Source organism: Plectropomus leopardus, chromosome 8, assembly GCF_026936395.1.
Source record: "Plectropomus leopardus strain MGB_pleo_1.0 chromosome 8, ASM2693639v1, whole genome shotgun sequence".
Taxonomy (NCBI): domain Eukaryota; kingdom Metazoa; phylum Chordata; class Actinopteri; order Perciformes; family Serranidae; genus Plectropomus; species Plectropomus leopardus.
In genome coordinates, this window is record NC_142183.1 from 25835007 (window position 1) to 25858370 (window position 23364).

General features: G+C 39.9%; 1 long non-coding RNA gene across 1 annotated transcript in view; it reads left to right on the forward strand.

Annotated features, from left to right (window-relative positions):
* The window catches only part of LOC148188950 (uncharacterized), a 274361-nt gene extending 251540 nt beyond the window's left edge, over positions 1-22821 (forward strand). The window contains exon 5 of the long non-coding RNA XR_015777139.1: positions 22415-22821. This is a non-coding gene — a long non-coding RNA (uncharacterized LOC148188950). The remainder of the gene's footprint in view (positions 1-22414) is intronic.
* The last annotated feature ends 543 nt before the right edge of the window (positions 22822-23364 follow it).

Sequence of the window (23364 nt, forward strand, 5' to 3'; positions counted from 1 at the left end):
CAGTAAATACATTATGCATTCTCACGCTATGTGTACTCATGCAGCATGTTATATAATGTTATGCCACCACGCTTCATTAATCACGCTTAAACCAAATTCAGTCTCGATTCAAAGAAAAGGAGTTTGTTCCGTAGGTGGGAATGGAAAATACAATAATGGTGGTGTTATTCTTCACCAAATAAAGGGCTGCATATCACAAAAAGAATAGCACTCTCACACACACACACACACACACACACACAAACTTTTGTTGCCTTCAAAAGTTTCTTGTGGTCTGCAGCATGAATCCCTTTGAGAGAAAGAGCCTTCTTGTTCTGCCTTGACGCAACCGAGCTTTTCACTGGGGGAAAACTGAACGCATAGTTAGCTTTGGTTGTCACAAATTTCACAATTTTGAACCAGCTAGCAGTGTGGTGTCTGACAGGACAGTCTCAGTGGGTGTGCAGATCATTATGACACTCAGTAATACTCTATCTGTATAGCTTAAATATTTGTATTTTTCCAAACCAGTATTTGGGAGAGTCTTAATAGATGTTGTTGTGGCCCTTTTGAAGACAGCTCATCAGGATTACATTTATTCAAGACAATGATTAAATCTTTGACAGAAAAACAAATGGAATGAAATCCATCATCACTGTATATAATTTAATGACATAATATGGTTATAGACTGTGATGTAATACATTTTCTTGAAAATCAATTGAAAAAAATGTTCGTCATCACATTGATTCAATACCCATATTAAAATCCAATGCTGCTATGAACCAGCTAAACAGTGCCCACAATGACCTTACCCCACTGACCCCATAAGCTTAATGATAAGCTTATGGGGTCAGTGGCCGATATGTCGGGGATGCCATTGTAGCCAGCAGATTTTCTGGCCAAGAGTTCCCCTTCTGTGCGCTGGTGTTTTTGTGAAGTTACATAGCTTTGGTATGGGGAAGTAAAGTTATGTAGTTGAGGTTTAGGAAAAGAAACATAGGTTATGTAGAGTTATGTACATTGAGTTTAAGAAAAGACACCTGGTGACAATTTATCTTAAATGTTCTCCTGGTTTCACAGGTACACAAACACCACTCTCATGATGGAAAGTTCTGTGTTTTTTGACCCATATGTCATCACGAGTTTCCTTCCTTATGTCAACTTTCACTCTTTATACTTATTTACTGCCATCATCACATTGGTCACATGGTGACAGTCTTCCCACTGTTGTGAGTTACACACAAATTACTGGCCCATGATTACATGGGTTATAAATTAATTCTAGTGCATTACTTTTGTTGTTATACATACGAACAGTGCATGAGAGCAGCCTTGATGGAGATTGATCTAAAAAAGCTGATATAAAGCTAAATCATCATTAGACGATAGCTGATTGGCTCAAACATTGCATTTCAGCCAGTGTGTTACACATCTGCAAATAAACTGTTCACCTGCTGCTAAAATGTAATTAGTCAACACTACTTTTACTACAAATGGAAACCAGAAAGTTTCCCATACCACCATCTTGAACCATTTCCCATAAATTTCGCATTCATATGCAGATACGTGCTTAAGAGATTAACTGTGGCTTAATAGAGACACCCAGAGATTTTAAAGGGATAGCATTATAAACGGTATGGCGAAATCTCTGACAGTCAACAAATATATCTAATCTGATGCTATATTTTATCTCATTGTCCAGCCTTAGCCTGAAATACGAGATAGAATAATAGCATATTCCACTCACAAATGATGCTAGTTGCTTTATTTTTAGTGAAATTGGAGGCAAATTCACTTAACTTCACAAAGCAGTCATATACGCCGCAAGGACAGATGTACACTCTTAATAATGATAAATAGAGGGAAACTTAGATTATCATAGTAATGTAATTCAGCTTATTAACTCCTCTCATTTGTCATTCGTTTCCTCTTTGTCATACCCCTGCCTTCTGAAGTATTCTTCAGAGATCTTCACCTGCAGAACAACATGATTGAAAGCAGTTAAGCTAGTTCCCACATTTATAGAAATAAACCTGTTTCTTATTCAGATACCTTCTGCTTCTTTTCCCTCAGGGTCACTTTTGCAGCATTAAATCACTTGAAAACAAATGCAGAGATTAACTGAACGTATGCTCCATGTATTCATTTGGGATACAACATGTTATCATTTGCATCACAGTGAATGTTTGAAATATTCTCAGTGTAATTTGTACCAAATAATTGTTCTCTATATATATTTCTTTCATTTTCAAACCACTAAAAATACTTTTTGTGTCACTTTGGCAGAGTAACCATTGCAACAACCCCAAAACAGCATTTCTGTCTGTGGGCAGACGCATGCTTCATCAAACTTTAATCACTCCCAAGTGGTGTCCTCCTCTAATCGAACACACTCAGGCTGCTGCCCAGTTTGTCACTGAGGCGATGGGGATAGTAGAAATGTGATGGTTTACCCATTTTAAGATGAAATATTACTACATATTGCAAACAGTTTAAATGATATGACATGATTGGTATATTCCCTTATGACTCTTTTGTCATAAACAGCGACACACTGTGCTGTTCCAGTTCGAGTTATAATTCATGATACAAGAGTCACCTGGGAAAAGACAAACAAGGACAATAATGCTATTTAATGGATGGGACTGCAGCATTTTGTTGTTCGTTTTGATACATTTAGCATTTTGTACCATATCATTTTGCCCATTTCTAACTTATTAAAGAACATTGAACCGTCTGCAACTTTGCATGAAGCAGAAATGTAGTGAACAATTTATTTTGTTGCGTGAGGATGGCTCAGCAGTTTACTGTTGCCTCACAGCAAGAACCCAAACTGACCAGCTGGGGCCTTTCTGTGTGCGGTTTGCATGTATCTGCGTGGGTTTCCTCCTGTTGCTCCTTTTTCCTCTTACAGTGCAACAACATGCAGATCTTGTGAAGTGGAGATTCTTAATTTCCTGTTGTGGGTGTGAACGCCAGTATGACTGTGTTTGTCTGTATGCGTTAGCCCTCTGATAGACTGGTGACCTGTGCTGAGCCTGTAACCCCTACAGTGTAGACTGCAGCTCCCATGCAGGGACTCTGAACAGGATAAGTGGATATACAAGATGGATTGATGGATGTTGCGTGTCAATCTGCATTGATCGGATTCGTATTAATGAGAGGCTGGAGACGTGGGAGCTTAAGGGTCACATCACTCAAACATGTCAAACAAAAGCATTGTGTGGTTTGGGAGAGAAACAGACAACTTTGGCAGTTAAAGTTGAGACTGAAAGGCTGAGCAATTTAACGTTTTAGCCTTGTGAAAATCTACAGCACAAAACAAGCACACGGTGCATTAAACATATTCTCCTCTTCGGTTATAACAACCAGCCCACAAAACTTTTTAGGGTTTAATTTGAAAGACCTAAAAAGTCAAGCAAATCATCCTTCCTTCCCACACTTATTGACTGCCCTTTAGCAAAGTTTATAATATTTAATCCAGAGGCTTTGGCACAGAGAGTCACACAGTTTACAGTAAAGTGATGTTTTCAGATGCTTACTCAAGTAAAAGTTGCAATATCACCATGGAGTGGAAAAAAACCCAAACAAACAACTATTAAAAGGGCATGTTGTGCATTAAAAATATTACCTAACAAAATAATAGAAATATCAGCTTAAATAAGTATCAAAATTAAAATACTTATTTGGCAGATTTGAGGGACTGAGCTGTAAGCAGCACTTTTATGATTTAATTATTGCTATTTTCAATTGATTACTGTAAAGTATATAAGGCATTTTGTTCTTATTGTATTTTTTGAGTTTTTCTTTAAAGTTACTCTTTGAAGTAACTTACAACCATTATATAATTGTAGAGAAGAACAAAATTACATTTCCAACTGTGTAACAACTCTCTTCCTAACACCCAGCAAGAGAGCGAACTCTGGCAGATGACGTGTATAAAATTGCTGTGTTATATATGAGCAGGTTCTTCTTTGGGAAAAACTGAAACAATCTGATGTTTGCTTGTTTAAATCGCCTCCAGTTAGGCGGAGGTGTAAAGTGTAAATTTGTACTTGCTTAATTATATAATTAGCCTCCACTTCTTTAATATTTTTCTTGCTCACCATGTTATTTTTTGTTTGCAAAACAGGGCTTTGTGTAACATACTTTTTTATTTAATTTGGGGTGGGTGGAAATCTCAGTTACTTCCACCAAAGAGGTTGTGTGTTTAGTCCAGTTTGTCAGCATGATTACGGAGAAAATAGTCACCCAGTTTTCATGAAAGCTGGTCAGCGTCTAATTATGGAGTATATCTGTATCATGGAGCAGATACACAAATAATTTTTCACTTTTGTCAGCATTGCAAGATATAGCATTTGGCCTTGGAGAAATAAATGCCATACATCTTAAAATCCAAAACAGCCAATTGTAGAAATACCATGAGTCCTTATCACAATCCAAATTAATGGGTACCAGTAGTCCTCTAAGTTATCTACATTTATTTGCTCAAACTTAATATAGAAAGTGGTCATTCTAGAGCACTAAGAACACAAAATTTCATTTCCTACGATGGCGATGGCACAACTTGACCTACTTTTCTTGGCTAGTTCTCATTGCCTCCATTGGTTGAATTGGTTAGGTTTAGGCAAGGGGTATGAGACCAATGTCAGGGTAAGCCAATCAGAGGCAGAGTGGGGCAGGTCATTTCTTTGCTTTCATAGAAAATGCAAATTCACCTGCAACACAGTGCTTCATGGGGGAACCAGAACAATTATAACACTTTTCCTCAGACGCAAGTGTGGCAGTGGAAACATGAATCCACACAAATCATGCAATTAATTATAATCACATTCTAATGTGAAGTGTCTCCAACACTTTATTAGAGATATTATGGAAAATTAAATATTTTCAATTTATAAGACATAATAAATGCAAAGCTGAGATGATGAGGCTTCAGCTTGGCACAGCCACATTTTGGCATAATTCTAATAGTTTTTAAAAAATATTCAGACAAATGGTTTTGCTTATAGATTTTCACATCACTGAAGACTGGACTTTTGGTCTTGATGCAGGTCTGTGCTCAGAGTGCTCTTCTTGTAGGGCTGGGCAATATATTGATATTATATAGATAGTCTGAGTCTCCTCATTTGAGACTCGATATTGCCTTAGATTTTGGATATTGTAATATTGTATGTTATGTAGGCTGTATTACAGTAGAATGATGTAGTTTTTCAGAAATTACTGAACTTATTATTTTCCTTTACACACTTGGTTACTGATCATGATTTATCAAGAATCTCATTGTGTAAGCAGTCAAAGTACTAATAGTCAACAATTCAATATCATCGTGATATCAGTATCTAGGTATATGTTCAAAAATATTGTGGTATTTGATTTTCTCTATATCAACCAGTCTAATCTTCTAGTGTCAGAGTAATTTGGAGTAAACATTATTCAGGAAAATTATCAAAATAATGATGATCATCACTAAATAATACTGAAGATAGTTTCCAAGATTTTGAGTGAGCTCTAGTTTGAGTGCAGTAAACTGGCTCATTTGAATGAGACTAGTGTGCGACCATAGTGCGGTCAGTGGGTTTCCTGTGGCTACTCGAGCTGGAGCGGCAGTGTAATCTCTTTGTGTATCAGTCGGAATTGCAAATGAATGAGTGCTCAAGACAGAAAGACACACAATTGACACACATGTGCCTCTCCAAACCAAGAAAGGCCTGCTTCCTGCCATTCAGGCTACACCAAGAAAATAAACCAAATGGCCACTTGTGACCATGTAGCAGCATCATACAATGTCAACAATCACGTCTGCATTATGCAAAAAGTGGGTAAACAACAGACTGAGGGACACAAATTGGCTCAACACCAGCTGTCTAATTAGCTTTGTGCTGCTCTTGAAAAGCAAACAAACAGGGAAAGCGGGACGGTCTGAAAGCCGGCCAGGCATCGGTTCTAAGTGTTCTGTTCCCCCCAAATCAGACGGGGCGCTGCAATTCTGCTCACATAGAGAGAGAGGGAGGTTTCAAATAAGACACTCAGATTAGATCATACGTTAAGTCCCCAGAAGGCCTTCGCTCGGTTATTTTGGAAGCACTGTAAAGACTCACAAGAGGCGCGGGTAGAATTTACATTTTAATGAAGCCTTAGCTGATTGCTATTACGTGGAGTTCCTCACAACTGCCTAGTTTAAGCTTACATGGAGCACAGAAGAAAGCACACATGCACTGAATACAGCCTGATGCCCACACAGGCCCCACTAATTTAACACACTCCTGCTGAGAGGTTGTTGCTGAAACAAATTGTCCTGTAAACATAGGGAGAGAGCAGAGAGGACACCCAGGGGTGCATTACATGAAAAAAAAAACACATTCTCTCCCAGCATGATGTGGCTGGAGAAAAACATTTGCAACAATTTTCCTGCATTAGAAAATGTACAAAATAGAGGCTTTTTATATTATACAGGACATAAGGTGATCCGGTTAGAAAAAATGTAGGGAAAAAAGGGAACAAGGCCGTCTTTTTTTGTTGTAGCATCACAGTGACAGGCACGGCGAGGAGTAGCAGGAGCGCCGTGACAAGTGGCACTGTGACGGGTGTTACTGACGAATTTTGCTCAGCGAAAGACGACATGTATCATGTCAGAATCGTCAGGACTCGTCACTTCACTGTCATTTAGCAACAGCCTGTGTGGGAGTGAAGACAAGTCCACATTCCTGTGTCGTTATCAGGCACACTGCAGTCGGAGGAGTGAGTAATGATTAGTCACGTACAGTGGTGGCTGCTATTCACCAGTCATCGCTAAAACAAATTCTGCCGTTAATGACATTTTTGGTGAGGGGCATCAAACACACTACAAAGGCGGTTTTCATGCTGTGAAAAAAAAACAAACCCAGCTTGTGCTGTGGGACTTGGTGAAACAGACTCCTGGCAGTCCTTACACTTCTTTAAAAATGATCAGTTTGTCCCTTGTAAATGGCATGGGGCTCCTGGCACATCCAGAATAGGAGACATCTTATCTGCAGCGCCCCTCTTATCGCTCAGCCCCAGTGGAAACTATTGCCAGGTAGCAGGTTGTCATATGACACACAGCGCTGTGACAAGCCACAGCTCAGCATAGTTTGCCACACCACTGGCAGCTCCCATGTGATAATACATAACACAACAGTACTGCAGGGTCTCAGATAGCGCTGAGGGGAAATATGAAGCCAGAGGTGATTTATATCTGCCTTATTAAAGAGCTGACCTTGACCACGGGGAAAACTGGATTAGCCAGATTTTTTGACAAAGAGTCTGGATGATGTTATGCTGTTGAAATGAAGAGCCTCTTCCTTTTCATGCTCTCTAGTTTTTCCCCATTCTTGCGTTTACTAGCATCCAGTCTTCATTGTTCTGTTAAACAAAAGGAAGGGCTGATGCAACAGTCTGCGGCCAGGCGTCTCTCCCTGGCACAACATTAACACAGCAGACACTGACTCGGCACTTGCTGTGGGGTAACACTGCTTGAGCAAACAACACTGCACGCGCCACCTCGGTCTTAGACAAAAGCTTGATGATGAAAGGATCCTGCAGGTGATTGAAGGCACGAGTACATCCTGCAAACTCCCTTTTTCTCTCCAGAATACATGAGCATATAATTTTTGCCTTTTTTTAAAAAGGATCGTAACATAATTAAACTCGGGTAAAAGAACCTCTTTCATCTCTGTGACACATGCTCCCAAGTGAAAAAGAGACACAAACCCTGACTAGCAATAACCTGGTGACCGCAGTTCGGGCAAAATCCATTTTGAACACTAGTAATTGTAGAATGAGAAGCGATGCTCTCAGAGGAGGAAGGCCAGTTCTCGAATAAATGAGTCCAAAGGTATTTACATCGCTGAATTGACTGGGGGGACATTGCATTGACCTTACATTATAGGGTCACGTCTCTCCTTTTCTCCTCTCCCACGTGGAACATTAGTGCTCCTTTTCTCTTGCCGTCTTCCTCACCTCCCCTTCCCTCTTTCATTTTCTCCTCCGCTCTCTGTACGGCTGACTCCTTTTTCCCTCACCGTCAGACGTTATCTCAAAGACCAGATCACCATGGCAACAATTAGTCACATCGTCATCGCCCACACTTGTCTTTGATGGCTGTTTTTATTTTGGAGGGTTTGTCGATGCACCCATACCTCACTGGCAGATCGCCAAGTAACCTGTTCTGGTGATGGAGGAACAATGTTGCCATCTGTTGGATCCATGTGTTTGCACACAGCGACTGACATTGAAAAAACATCCAGCATTCCTGTGATGACTCATGACAGGCAATCACATGCCAATTAAGACCTTCAGCTCTGACCAGGACCAGTATAGTTCCGTCATATTTCACAAGTTCGAAACATGTTGAAGCCACAGAAGTCTCCCCTTTAAAAAGGTCACCACAGTGTTTCATCCCCTTGTACTTATAAGAAATAGGAATGTGCTTCCTTCCTCTAGTTTCTGATATGAAATGCAGCTGTACACTCATAATGGTGGTTCGATACAAGCCTTACTCAGGTAAAAGTAGAGTATGAGTAGCTCGATGGCAGCTTGGTTTATTAAACGTGGCGAGAATATTTGGGCTTGCGACCAGGACTTACATTTATTCATCAGCGTCTGCCATATTATATATCTCTAAATGGAAAGACTACTCTCTTGCAGCAGAGTACCAACTAATGTGAGAGATAATATATTGGCGGAGATTTTGGCTGAGTGTTACCCTTGAAATCTTGGATCTGTTTCTGCTCTCTGGAGGTGCTAATTAAGTTTTTTTTTCTCCCCTAAGTCTTACCGTTAAGTGATGTAATACTTCATAGTCACAAATAATTTTCCATGTGGGACAGATCATTGCTCTTATTATTTATTCTACTCGCTCAAATCCTCGCCAAGAAAAGGATGTTGAAATGTTTACCTACATTATCAGGATTTCTTCCTCAGATAGTGCAAAGAAAGATATTCCTCAGAGACTGAAGTACAGGAACAAAGCTGCTTGTTCAGAGTGAAATAATGCGATATTGGAGGTAAATGAACTCAGGTCCGCTCAGGGGCATTTCTGCAGAGACGCCATAGGAGGGGACCCCTTCTAAGACACAAGCTCAAGGCTGCATATTAATTAATATTCTGCAGAGCTGTTTAGCGAGAGATCTAATTCAACAACTTTATAGTCGGATTTACAATATGGCTTGTCCTCTAAAGATAAATGACCGACCAGCCACTGGCACACGGCTGTGTTTGCTTTCAGGTCCCCACCAAGAAAAAGCAGCAGCTTTCCGGTTCTTGGACCGTAAAGCTCAGCTATGGCTTGCCAGACACTGGGAAATAAAAGAGACAATTGTCCTGCAGATGCTCAGTGGTCGTCCGTAAATTGAGTGAGTACTGTCTTCATCAGCTCTGCAGCAGTGGAGGAGCTATAGTGTCACAAAATCGGTGAATCAGTTCAGTCTCCAGAAGAAAACGTTGGCATTGTTTATTTCTGCAAACCACAAATACATTACATTTGCACGTTTCACACACATCAGAAGTGACGTATTATATGAGCTGAATTTGTCATTGGGAGGTAGCGGGGATGGTGGATGGTGTGACACCTAGAAAGGAAGCCTGCCAAGCTGCAGACCACTATTCCAGACCAACAAAAAATAAAACAGTTTGTGATTTAGGGAGCCATTGCACTGTTCCAGCAGCTTTTTAGGCACCAAATGTGTTTTTTTTTGGGGGGGTAAGCAAGTGTTTAACCCCATAACCTGGGTGTTTTTTAGCAGCATATCACTGTTTTTCTAGTTTGTGGCACAAAAGTGTTTTTTTGTTTTTTTTAGAGACATTGGGATTGTGCCCCACAAAACTGGTATTTTATGCCAAAACATACTCTTTTCCTAACAATTATGAAATGGTGTTGTGCCTGAACCAAGTAGCAACCTCCAACCTGAAAAATTAAGCCAAGTGCCAAACACTGCAGTTCCTCAAATGACCACTTGAGGCTGGCTCCAAAACAGAGTGAAACCCTATAGACTCCCATGTTAAAATAACCCAACTTTACAACAGACATAAACATGTTTACAACTTTTTGGTCTCTATAGCTACTTTTAACTTTCATGATAACTGTGGCAGGGGTGAATTTTTGTATAACACACCTGTTTACATTTTTTTGGGGCGCAAAGGGCAGAGGGCAGGACCGCTTGAGTGACAGACTGTCTGTGAGGCATTGTTACAATCTAGATATTGTCCCTCGGCCCAAATGCTGAATTTGAGGCTTTAAAACAGCAGTCCACAAACCATTGGGTGACATCATAGTAGCTATGCACAGATGGAGAATGAAAGGCTCATATTTCTTCAATATATATAAATGAAGTGTATCCTATATCTTTCAGCTTAAAGCACACTCAGCTATTCCTCTTAGTTTGCATTTTTATTCTGCAGCGGCCCTTATGAAATAAAAAGGTTGTTCAGTGTTTTCCGTTTCATTTACCGTCAAGTACGCTGCATTTTTAAAGTTTCTCCACCAAAGTGTTGCTATATTTGGCTGCATATTGTAACATCCTGCCGTGAGGTAAATGATCCTCCCCAAACCTTTTCTTAAAACTCTGACTGAAAATTTCTGCATTTTATGCTTTGCAAATTAATGCAAGCACCTCGTTTCCTTTCATTATTTATTCATTGGGAGCAAATGTTTTTCTCTGTATCCATGCAGGGGCTTTTTCCCCTTCAGAGGAGAAAGATACAGTAACTCAGGTGTTATTTTAAAAAATAAAAAAAAGACCTTAAGAAACACTTTTTCATGTTTGCACACCACATTCCCTCCCTGCAAATAAAATACCAGATTGAAAACATTATCTTGGCACAGAGGGATAAAAATAGTTTCTGACTTGTTTTTCAATTATTGCTGAGTTTTTCCATGTGAGGCAAAAAGCCTATCCCCCTTTTTGGGGGGGCAGATTTGCATAAAGTTTTATGGAGATTACCAGTACAAAAATGCTTCAACTGTTGATCCCTTGCCAGTCAGTGTTATTCAGGGATCGCGCTCAGATATCTTCAAATATCCTGAATATCAGTACAACATTATATAACTATGATGGAAAACACATCAAGACAGCTTTGAGTTTAATCTGATTTGCCACCCCATAGGTTGCAAACATTCATTACTGTGCATGTTTTGTAGAAAGTATTGAACTGATGCTGATCTTTAGGAATAAGTTTTCAAAATTTCTCTAGAAAAATATTGTTTATGTGCTCTTAATGAGCTCTTGGTTGAATTTGCATTCTTTAGAACCGCTGCTTTCGCCAATTATCTACAGTAAGTCATCAAACCAGTCACCAGACCTTACACAACCCCATTTAATTAGGCTGGATCGAGATCTTAACATAGACAGACTGCACTCATTGTTAAAGCCTTTCCCGAACCTTTAAATGTCTGTTGTACTAGACGTCCTCAAGACTGCATTGATCCTCTCGGGTACATTAACCTATCAATGCAGCAGGCACTGTGCATTATGATTAAGCACATGGAAAACACCCACCTTCCTCACTCAGAGGTCAGAGAGAGGCAGCTACAGTAAACCACAAGGCACAGCATGGAGTAAAGTCCTGACGTTAATATTGATGAGATGGAGTTCATCCTATACCATATCCATCATGGAGCAAAGATAGCCTGATTACGTGTGTTCGGCAGTAAAGCCTATGGCGCATCTTGACTATAAAGGTGCATCTGAGGTATTGATAGGGACACCTGGTTACATAACGGATGCAAGCGGACAAGTAAATAGCCAGTCGTTGAGGTGTGGTGTAATTAAAGTGCAGGGGGCGCTTGTGGTGCTGGCGGGCTCCTTGCCACGTTTCCCATTGACTTTCAACTGGACGAGGAAGGTCACCAGCAAGGTGTTTAGAGCAATCTCCACAAATTGTTGAACTGAGGCTTGATAATCTCCAAGGCTTTAATGGATCTCAGATCTGTTTACCAAGTGAGTGCACCGTACAAAGTCATTTGGCAATTGTTTTACCCTCTAACACAATAATAGAACTGGAATTGGCTTTTTGATCAATGACATCAGTGGTTAAGTTGATATATTCAATAAGCACGACAACCTTGAGCCTCATAGAATTACTGTGTGCGTTTATGTGTGTGTATTTGTCTGTGTGAATTAGAGAGAGGTGTGTGTGTGTGTGTTTGTTTGTGTGTGTTGGTACTGTACTCCTGAACTGTACAAAGGAATTCTTCCTTTAAAGGGATACTTTGACCATTTTCAACCAGCTTAATATCAAAACAGTGTGGATAGTGTGTGTAAACGAACCGTGGTAAACTTCCCTCCATCTAACTACTGTCTAGACAACTCCCCCCAGTAGAGCTCTGTCAGGTGACGCGAAACCAAGCAGCAACCTCCAAGACAGAAAAATAAAGCCAGTGCTGAAGTGGGTTAAAACTGCAGTTCAGTGAATGACCACTTGAGGCTGGTTCCAAAACAGAGTGAATTCCCCTTAGACCCCAAGGCTAAAATGCCCAACCTTACAGCAGAAATGAACATGTTAACAGCCAAAAATGTTTTTTTTCCTCTGTAGGTAATGTATAGATAGATAGATAGATAGATAGATATATAGATAGATAGATAGATAGTTTACTCATTCCCCCAAAGGCAAATTATGTTGTCATAGCAGCCCAATACATCAAAATACAACAACAAAGATTAAAATACGACAACACACATTAAAACACAATGCATACAGATTAAAAACAGTGAATAAATAGGGATAAAATGATATCAGTCCATAAGCAGCTCAGTGCCAATGGATCTGGCAGTGGCAGAGGACTTAAAAAGTCTAATAGCACAAGGCTGAAATAATCTCCCTTGAACACATGTGTCTGTGGCTAAAGGGACTTTTCAGCCTGGTCAAGATGTTATGTAATGAGGAGTTTATTCATTTTTTTTTGTACGGGGCATGAATTTTGTTTCTAACTCAGCTGTTTAGATTTTATTAAGGCCCAAAGTTACACGTTTTTAAGTGACAGGGTGTCTGCAAGTCATTGCTACCTGTCGCTACAGTCTGTGAGTCAGATCCACCACTCACTCCTCCACAGCTCCAACCTCTTATCCAAATATGGTCACTTCTAGCTCCAAAAAACAAGATGGTAACTGTCCAAATGCCAAACTCAAGGCTTCAAAACAGGAGTCCACAAACCGATGGTACACAATTTGTTGTAGCTACGTCCATTATTTATACAGTCTATGCACAATGTGTGTCATCTGGCGGAGTTTTCCTGGCTCTCATCGGGTGTTGATCAAACAACAGGCTATATTTAAGCATTTTCTTGTTGCCTGCCAAAAACAGAGACAGAGAGCAATGCGTCATACCCCAAAGCCACACCCACCACTGACTATCAGTGCCACAATATGCAAACATGGGCTGAAAGGCTTACAAAATGCCTGTAGCTAGCTAGAAACATTAGAAATCAGCATGGCAAAGGATTATTTTTGCACCTTATGTCTCTCAGAGAAGAAAATTAAAAGTTAGTTTCAACCTTTACAGTTTGTCTGGTCAAATTAGCAAAATACTTGCTGCTTGCGGTATACTTAGTGTCAGATCCCACAGTTTCCCCCCATTCACTCTGCTGATCCTTCACCTCTGTAGTTTTGCGGTTTAACAGCTTATGTTAAACCTTGTTCCATTTTTTTTGTTTGTTTGTTTTTTACACTGTTGGTAGTGCATCCCATCACATAGCAGCTTTTTGACATTTTTTGGAGATGGATGGATTGTTTTCCTCCCCGGATGGGGCAGGACTTTAATTTGCTCTGTGTTTATGCTGCCACCGCGAACACAAAGAGCACAGAAGCAGATAAAGCTGTGACAGTGTACTGTTAGACAGTGATAGGAAGTTTGATACCAGCTATCTGTTTTTGTGTCAAATGGAGTTTGCAAAACATCAGCTACCAGCAGGAGCATTTATTCGTCTGGTGCAGCGCAGTGCATTCTGGTAGCTGTAGGTTAAGCAAAAGCAAAAAGCCACAGCCATTTTTTTGTTTTCTCTGATTATATAGCACCATTTTCATAGGTATTTGAGTCTTTCTGCTGCATAGATGGCTTCGATTTACCAAAAAAAATTATCTTTCCAGCAGTGAAATACTTCGTTGCACAGGAACAAAGGGGCATTTGTTTAGATTTTCTCTTCAGTATATCAAATTCTTCTCCTACCTACCTCTCTTGACCTAAACAGCTGTTTACATGAGAAAGTGCACAACGTGATGATATGTCTGTTCATCGCTTTATCCCAAAATCCCCAGACAGCTGATTATCACATGGAAAGTCACTATTATTTTAAAAAAAGAAACTGCTGAGTGTACAGTAGTTTAAAAATAGTGAGGAGGAGGATATGGAGAGTGTTCTGTGCTGTCTTGTCATGTGTAAGAATTATTGAATTTTCACCGAGGCTGCACGGGCAAAAGGAAGCAGTTGAGTAGGAGGAGAAAGGGGACCCTGGTTTCTCTGCTTCAGAGTTGATCTGAGGGCTGTAATGTTTCCTCTGGTCTACTCTCAGGCATTAATGGTTGAATGGATAGGATTGGACATGCCTGAAGACTCAACCAGCCTCTAGATTTGCTCCCAGCAAATCTCAACAGCCTGCATCTTAAGCTCAAATAAGCACTGTGGTCACTGCCCTCCCAATAATTTGAACAACTCCCAAGTGTAAAAACCCCTCTCTCATTTGTAGCTCATTTATCAGATAGTTATGCGGTCTGCTTAGACAAACCAGAAGAGAAGGAGGGAGGCAGAGAGAGAGCACACACAGGCAGCCTTAAATTATTTCACTTCTACAGCAACAACTCTGACAGGGGAAATGAGATTCTAATATACACATTATTTGAGGGGCCAATAGTTAATAGTTACAGATGGTTATTGCCTGTAAGAATGCAGGAGTTGAGTCTCTCAGGCTGACACAAGGAGTGGGGGAAGGAGAAATGAGCAATATGGTTTCATAAGTCTTTAACAAGAACTACTTATGACTTGTTACGCCGCATTGCAGCTCAGATGCAGTTGTGAAATATCCACCCTTTGGAGCCATTTAAGACAGGATTCCTTTCTTTATGCCATTTCTTTGTCATCTTAATTTCACTGCAGCAATATCCATAATTCACAGTGATTTTTTTCGTGGGCTCCTTGTCTTTCCCATGTGAAAAAGTTTGGAGCCGGATTCCCCCTCCCTAAGTTTCATGAAAAAGTGTCAGATTCTCAGGCGAACAATGAGAACACTATTACAAGACTTGGCACAGAAAAGCCTCAAAGGCCTTGGCACAAAAGCCTGTACAAATTGAGAAGATAGAAGTGCAAACTCATTAGCTTACCAGGTTTCCAATCACAGCATTTTTTTTATATGCTGGATGTCTCAGTCTGCAGAGCTCTTCATCTGATGAGAGCCATTTTGCACGACTTCAAAGGATACAGCTCTGCCTTAGAACTCGTGCCTCATGTTTCCAGCGCTGATATATTTTGTCAGAACATACATGGTGAGGTATGTTTCACCTTTAAAAACTCGTCTGTTCTTGTCAGTAGATTTGGCTCAGAATGTGCATCAGCAGAGCATGACATCCTGCCTTCCATGTGGGTGAGCAACAAAAAATGCTGCATTGTTATGTATATATTGCCACTTGCTGTTCTGCACCTGTTTGCTGCTTTTGCTACAGTGTGACAAACTTCCTTCACAGCACTTTTAAGAGTGTGAATCTATCCGCGCCCGTCCAATATAGAGCTAAAAAATAGCCAAGATATTTCCCAAATGGCATGCAATACGGCACAGAAACAATACTTGACTTTGTGTTTAGGGGCAGAGGCAATTGGAAGCTCAGATGAATCAGCCAGTTTGATCTCGCTCCGACATGCACTTAGTGCGTGGCAAAATTTGAAAAGGCCAAATCTGAAATAGCAAAGTGTTTCAGCTTTGTAACAGGTAGAGAGTGCTTTGTATCTGACATGAAAAATACCTATGATATCACACAATAAAGCGACGTTTGATGAGACCAAAATCACAAAATCCTCCTGTTAAGTATGCTATTTGTGATGCAAATGAAGCCCCTTGTAAACACTTTCGACATATCACATGTCTTTGATATTTACTCTACTCCTTGTTTGCATTCAGTTAGCCCAGCTGGTTGTCTTGCTCCTGCCGTATCAACTATTTAATCTGCAGTTTGAATATTATGATTGCACTCAATCCTGGATTCATTTACGTAAGTGACTGGATTCAAAACTGCAGCCATACGCACATACATTCATTGCACCCCGGCTATCAATGTGCTCCACTTTTAATCGTCCCCCTGGGTACACCATATGGGAGATGTTGAAAGATATACTGCTGTCATTCGTGATTCTGTCATTTTTTTTTTAAAATGTGCTGCCTTGCACAATGATGGTGTAGGTAAGATATTACCCTATTATCCCATTAAGGTTCGTACCTCAGAATCTGCAGCGTTCATTTTCCGACAGCTCGTCTCCTGCACCATTTTCATCCTGCTCTGAGGGATGCTCCTCTGCGATGCTGCACTACCATCTGCTGGGGAACCACCGGGGCAGAGCTGGGTGCAGCAAAATACTCAGCTCTCCTTCGTCCTCTCTCTCTATCTCTATAACAGAGATTGATTTCTCTGTCTGTCACTGATGACATTGTACGACTGCTGTGTTTGAATTAGCGGCAGTCTGATAAAAGAATATAAATGAATCAAATCTCCCTGGACTTAAAATCTTACAATTCATTGACAAAATGCATTGAAGTGCAGTAGCAGTTACAAAAGCCCCATTGATATGGCTTAAAATTGACAGTGACCTGTGACAGCTCCCATTTATGATTAGGCAGTTGTCTGGCAATGTACTGGAGGAGAGTGCTTGACTCTGTGCACAGCAGAGACAGCCAATAGCCACAGCTGTTTGACTCCTCTAAAAGACAGCACAACACATTATGTAATGCAATTATGCATCAACATTAATAGCAGGCAATTGTGCAGGCAACCAGCCAGCTGGGATGGGGTTTATATAACTGCCAAAAATTGACAAATAAAAGAAAAATGGGCAACCTTTTCCTGTAAGGAGCAAATTTACGGACAGACACATGCAGGCTCACAAAACCCATAAGTTATATCCTTCTGTTCCTACGCTCAGCCTTGAGACAGTTTAACAAATTGCTATGACATAATTGTAATATTGCTTCCAGTATGTCACATTGTTAATCTGTATAGCTTGGCATACGTTCAGGTGCTGTATGTGGAGTTCACGCGTTGGTGAAAGTGCTCTCACACAGATTCATTGAATTAAGCCTGCATGCATAAAGAAGATGGAGAATAGCTATGAGCACTTTGTATGTACAATTTGCATAATGCCTTTAATTTTAGTGCATCCGTTATTATACCCAAAGGATAGTTCGATCAGCAGACTATAGACGTGCCCACACTGTGTGTAATGTATACAGTGGATAAAGGAACACTTAAACAAATATGTTAACAACAAGTGTTACATAAATTAACACACATTACGAAAAAACGTGGGTGTATTCTTATACAGAGATATGGAGAGGTTGCATTCTTTATGACAAATACAGACATGTGCCATAAACAAATAGAGCACAAATCCTCCGCAGCTGTAAACAGGGCACATTATGGCGTCCACAGTGAGATGAGGCGACAGACTGTGCAATCAAAACACATTTTGCTTTTTCCATCAGCGTCTTAAACGTGAGATGTTCATCTTGAGCCATTTTGGATGCTAAAATTGCTGTTTACACACATGCACAGAGACACAGAGAGCTCGGACTTCTCAAGGTGATGACTGCAGCGTCCTGCTACATCCAATAACAGCTTCATTCAAGCTACGGTGGAGTGTCATATACGAGTAAATATTTCATTCTGTGCAACCATTGGTATACATTAAACTGAATAGATTCATGTATGTCTAAGGTTGATATGTACCCTGGTTAGTGCTGTGAATAGTAATCACACCCCTTGAGAAGATGATCAGTCTCTGCTGCCACCTAGAGGTGTTGCTTTATTTTGCTGCTTTATTCATCATTCTGTAAAACATCAAGACTATTTTCAAGACCTGCAGCAAGCACTCCCCCTGTTTATTTTTCTTGCAGTTTATGGCAGACTAAAGAATATTAATGCATCCTAATACAGTAAATGTACCCAATCACTCATGATTGCTTCAAAGAGGGAGTAAAACTCAGATTTGAGGTTCCTCACAGGCAGGGTTTTATTTTCACTCATCTCCAGGAGGCAGATGCAGTGTGTATGCACACGCCACGGGGAAATGACTTGCAATCTAAACAGCTGTAAATTTCAGCTGTAGCGCGGGCTGACCTATGTCAAGAGTTTATAACTCAGATTGATTGGAATTATATAATGCTTGCTGTGACTGACTGACTCCACTCAATGGATCTGTAAAAGGGAAAGCATCGCCCAGGAGCTCAGGGTCGTAAAGACGCCATGATAGATAAAGGCGGGTTCACTGGGGGCTGAAAGGACCACTGGCGACTGAGGCTGGGAAATCTGACTGTGCTAGCGATTTTCAGACTGCACACAGGGAACATTTTATTTCACAATTTATTTCCCAGAATATAACGCATGGTGAATCACCTTTATTTTTGGCCTGCTGCTGAGTCTGTGGAGACTGCATAGTCTGCTTTAGAAATGCCCTCATTCACACTGAAACACCAACCCCTGTGCACCCACAGTTTTTGTGCTGTGGAGCACTGAGCATGTCTCCTGTAAGAAATTGAAGGTTACGGGGCAGATATTATTCAATTTTCATGATTTTGATTTCAGATGTGCTACAGCTCAGGACAATTTGTTGTCTTTAAAGTGTTGTGCAAGTTAATGTAGTGTAATAAAAGGGCATTTGTTAAATGGATTGGAAAACCAAGTCCTCATAAGGCTTTACACCGTACTCCTATAAGAAACAGCAACTCCTTTTAATTCACATCAAGTAAACCTGCTGAGAGGAGCCTTTACAAGGTGCTGTTCATTAAAATGTTGTTAACTGGGGGGATTTTTCACTGAGGGGAGCCAATCACAACCAAGTCACACTGTGATGTGTTTGCTGGAATTAGTCGGAGTCCCATAAATCTAAACTTATTTAAGGCTGAAGAAACTTTAACCATTAAAACTAAGGAGGAGTTTGCTTGCTTATTTGCTTATGATTATATGTTGTGAATTAAACAGTTTCTTTAAGAAGGTCCCAGCAGATAGTGAAAGAACACTCTAAATTCACATTAGTAGTTTATAGAAATCGATTTTGATCCTTGCAGTGTTGTCACAATACTGGGATTTCTTACTTCAACACAAATCCATACAAAATATAGATATTTGGTACAGTTTTTGATGCCATAGGGAAATATTGACATTGAGGGCATGTAAATGACATTTTGATGAAAATATAAATGTAACATGACAATCACAGCTTCTTTTTTTGTGCGTTGAGTAGCAGAGAACATCATAATGACTGTAGTAAACAGAGAGAGAGTGAGACAGTGCAGTTGTATTTGAACTGCTTCATTGTATTAATAAATCAATATTTTTGACCACACTAACTTCAAGAAACTTTTTCAGGAAAAATCAGCCAAGAATTCGTTCAACTCATTAACTAATTTGCGAGAACTGAACCGGTGATCACAAGTTGAGGAACAGTTGAGAGTGTGATAATCACAAAATTGAACTTTAACTTGAAAACAACAAACTTACTGAGATACCTCACGTTAATTTTAGAAAATCTGTCTATTTGTTATTTTATGTATATACATATGTTTGTTTGTATTTATGTATCTTTACTTTACTACATCCACCCACCCTGGATGCCCATGAATTAGAGAGAAAAATAACTTCATATATGAATAAATAATGAATAATTAAACACATGTACAAAAATATAACAACAATACAACAATAATCATCACCATCATCATCATATCTAGTTGCATTTATTTGTTCATTCAATGTGTGAAATTAAAGGCACTTGGTTTTGTTACAGTTGGTACCACTCAATAATATACAACACCAAAACATGCATTCATATGTACACACATACACACAAGTATATATAGTTTTTAAAGCATTTTTAGTCCTAATATTTAGAATAAAAGGGTTGTTAAGTTAGAGGGAAGAGATTTACTTGTGTTTAGGAAAAAAATAATAGTGTAAGGATAATACTGGAAAATGGGGTCGTATCAGATCTGTTGACTTAGCTAAAATGATTAGGTGATTTATTGAGGGATGAATCGTTGTGCAAATAATAATTTATTTACATAAAAAGCCTGAAATTCATAACTACATCAGAAGCGGTTAGCTTAACAGCACTCTTTAAATGACCACTTTAATTTGGCAAATCCTTTTGTAAAATATTCCCAGCATGCCTTGTATATGGGTTAACACTGCCGTACATCTAACTTCAGTTATGTGATGTAGACATGTTGTGTGTCATACATGTTTCTATCTTAGTTGAGTCATTGGTCTCACTAACACTGGTCTGAATGTGGTTGTTCATATTACAGCAGGAGCTGTTCTGACATGATAAACTTAACCTCAAAATCATTCTTGAGAGAATTATTGTAACTGAAAACCACTCTGACAAGTTGGTATGACATAACAGCTATTGGCTGAAGCAAATACCTATTATGAGTATTGAACCTGGTAAATTGAGTGGGTGAGTCATTTTTAAAGTGTAGGAGAATGTATTTTTTCACTAACTGGCAGATTGACACACATTGTTAAAATGAGCATGCGCAACCTAATGAAGCATATTTAAAATGCTGCTTACATTGTAGCAACTGTGACACCAGATTTAAGAACTTCTCAGACCACTTTGGAGAATTCAGAAAAGGAGCCTGGCAACAGCTCTAGAAACGTTCCATACATTTGCAGTACTCTCCTCTTGAGGAGAGTTGCCTCCTGCTCGATGAATCTGCAGACCTCCTGCTTGCTGTGGCTGAGGCTCAGCTGCCTCCTGTGATAGTGAAAGAGCACTACAGAAAATGGTCTTGCCTAGTTTTCTTTTGAGCTGAAAGACAGTGTTTTTCTCTCTTCTCTCTTTCTATAGTGAATATGTTCTTTCCCAGTACAAGGGCTGGGCAAGGTTTAAAAAATGATGATACCAGCACCATTACCAGTACCTTTAAAATGATTCCAAAACCAATATAGTTCTTCATACGTTGATAGCCATTGCTAGAGGCATTATGTTTTCATGTTGTCCATCCATCTGTCTGTACTATTCTTGGGAACACAATGTCTTAGGAGTGCCTTGAGGGAATTTCTTCAAGGTTTGGTGGTCAAAGATCAAGGTCACTGTGACCTTGCATCCTTCTCATTCCTGTGAATGCAATATTGCAAGAAGGCCTCAAAGGAATTTTCTCAAATTTGGCACCAACATCCAGTTTGGACTCAAGCATGAATTGATTCCAGTTTCTACTTCATTCGATACTCATCATGTGAACGGAAACAGTCAGTTCTGTAAAATGCCACCACAGCTCATTTGGCGGCATCTTGATATGCTGAACTGCCAACCATGTCAAATACACTACGCTCGACTTCACCACGCCACAGACTGTATGGTTTGTAGCTGCTGTAGTATTGAGCCAATCAAATCTCGCATTATATCGGAGAGCGCTTGTGGTGATTGGTTGTGAGCAAATCGATACAAATAGTAAGTCTGAGTATGACAAAGGATCAAATACAAGAGTCATTTGACTGAAGAAGTTTCAGTACTACTTGGCACTGAGTTATTTCAGTCAATAACTTATCAAATACTGATGCCCAGCCATACTCAGCATGTTCTCACAATTGTCAGTGTACTTTGGCTTTCATGTTATTATCACAGTATTTAAGTCCCTCAGTGAAATTGGAATTTAAATAGAAGGGTGAAAATAAAGTGCATTAAGCACAATTCATTAAAAGTAAACTCAATTTGCTTAGCATTAAAATGCAAAAAGTGCAAACATCCACACACTCATTTTGTCCAGGAACTCTACCTGAATTGGGTTTAATTGAAATTAATGTTGCTGTTGCTGCCCTAATTAATGAGACGAGTTTGGTTTGCTTTGGATATTACTCATTTTTAACAAAGTATACTAAGATGAAAGTACTAGTCCTATATTTGTTAGCAATCAATTGAAGCGCCCCCCTGTTTTTATAATATGATGATTTATAATATTCTTTATACACAGTCATTTACAATTTCAGTAAAGGCTGCTGTAAATGTAAAATGGGTAATATGCTGTTATCACATTACACCACAAGAGGGCAGATGTGGCTTACAAGTACAAACAGCCAGTGAGGAAACAAGACTTCTCCACTGCGCCTTTGGGCTGAAAGTAGCTTTAAAAGACAGCTGGGTTAACTGTGTGTAAAGTTTTCTTGTAGTGTGTCAATGTCAGTCATTAGTAACCCCTAACATCTTGCACTCTGGCTTGCAGGACTGTGTGATGTTGGCTGAAGCAGTTCAGCACCATGGACAGAGACACATTAGTTCAGGACCCTGGACAGCGCCCGACTTGGTCTCAGATAAGGATGAAGCTTTTTACTCCCTAAGCTAACCAAAGCTGAGATAAACTGAATTTGTATGACTCACATTAAGTAGTATGTGATTGAAAGGAGGATGAAAAATGAGGTCATAGTGACTGTTGCACTAGGAAGTGCATTGAAAATCAAAATAGATTCGTGGGTGGTGAATATTATAGTTTGGGCTGCTTCAGCACTATGGCTGACGCAATTTACTAATTTACCTCCTTGCATGGAAAAGCGCATACTGACACAGATCCGTGCCAGGCTTAAGCCACAGTCTGCCTCTTCATGCTCGCCGAGCAAGATGAGACAGGGCAATTTCAAGGAGAGGTAGTTATCTGGGATTTCCTCAAACTGGAGGGGGGAGTTGGGGGGGGAGAATGAGGATTTCGCAATCGCTCGCCCACTACAAGAGGATGGCGTCACCGCATATACGTCAGACGGGGGGATAAAAAGGAGGGGGTGGAACTTAACCCTTCACTGAGGCTTTACATCATCTCAATGACACGAGGGGAACGTTTAGTATCCAGCGACAGCGGTATTAAAGCAATGTAGTGTTTACTCTCTGGGTCCAGTTTGTTTCGTAAGAACGCCTCGTGACCCGGAACAGAACGTTCGATATTTTACCAGGGCTCTGACTGGCTGATTTCGCTGCGGTCGTAAATTAATACACGATAAACTCGTGAGCTCGTGGACACTTAGCTTGAATTTCCATTAAACATGCAAAGCAGAAATTACCTCGTGACTAATACTCGACGTGTATACTAACATTAAATAAGCCGTGTGGTATTTTTTTTAAATTATTTAATGGTAAAATTCTTATATCGACTGACTTCATACGTGTTTTTCTTTTCAAGGCATC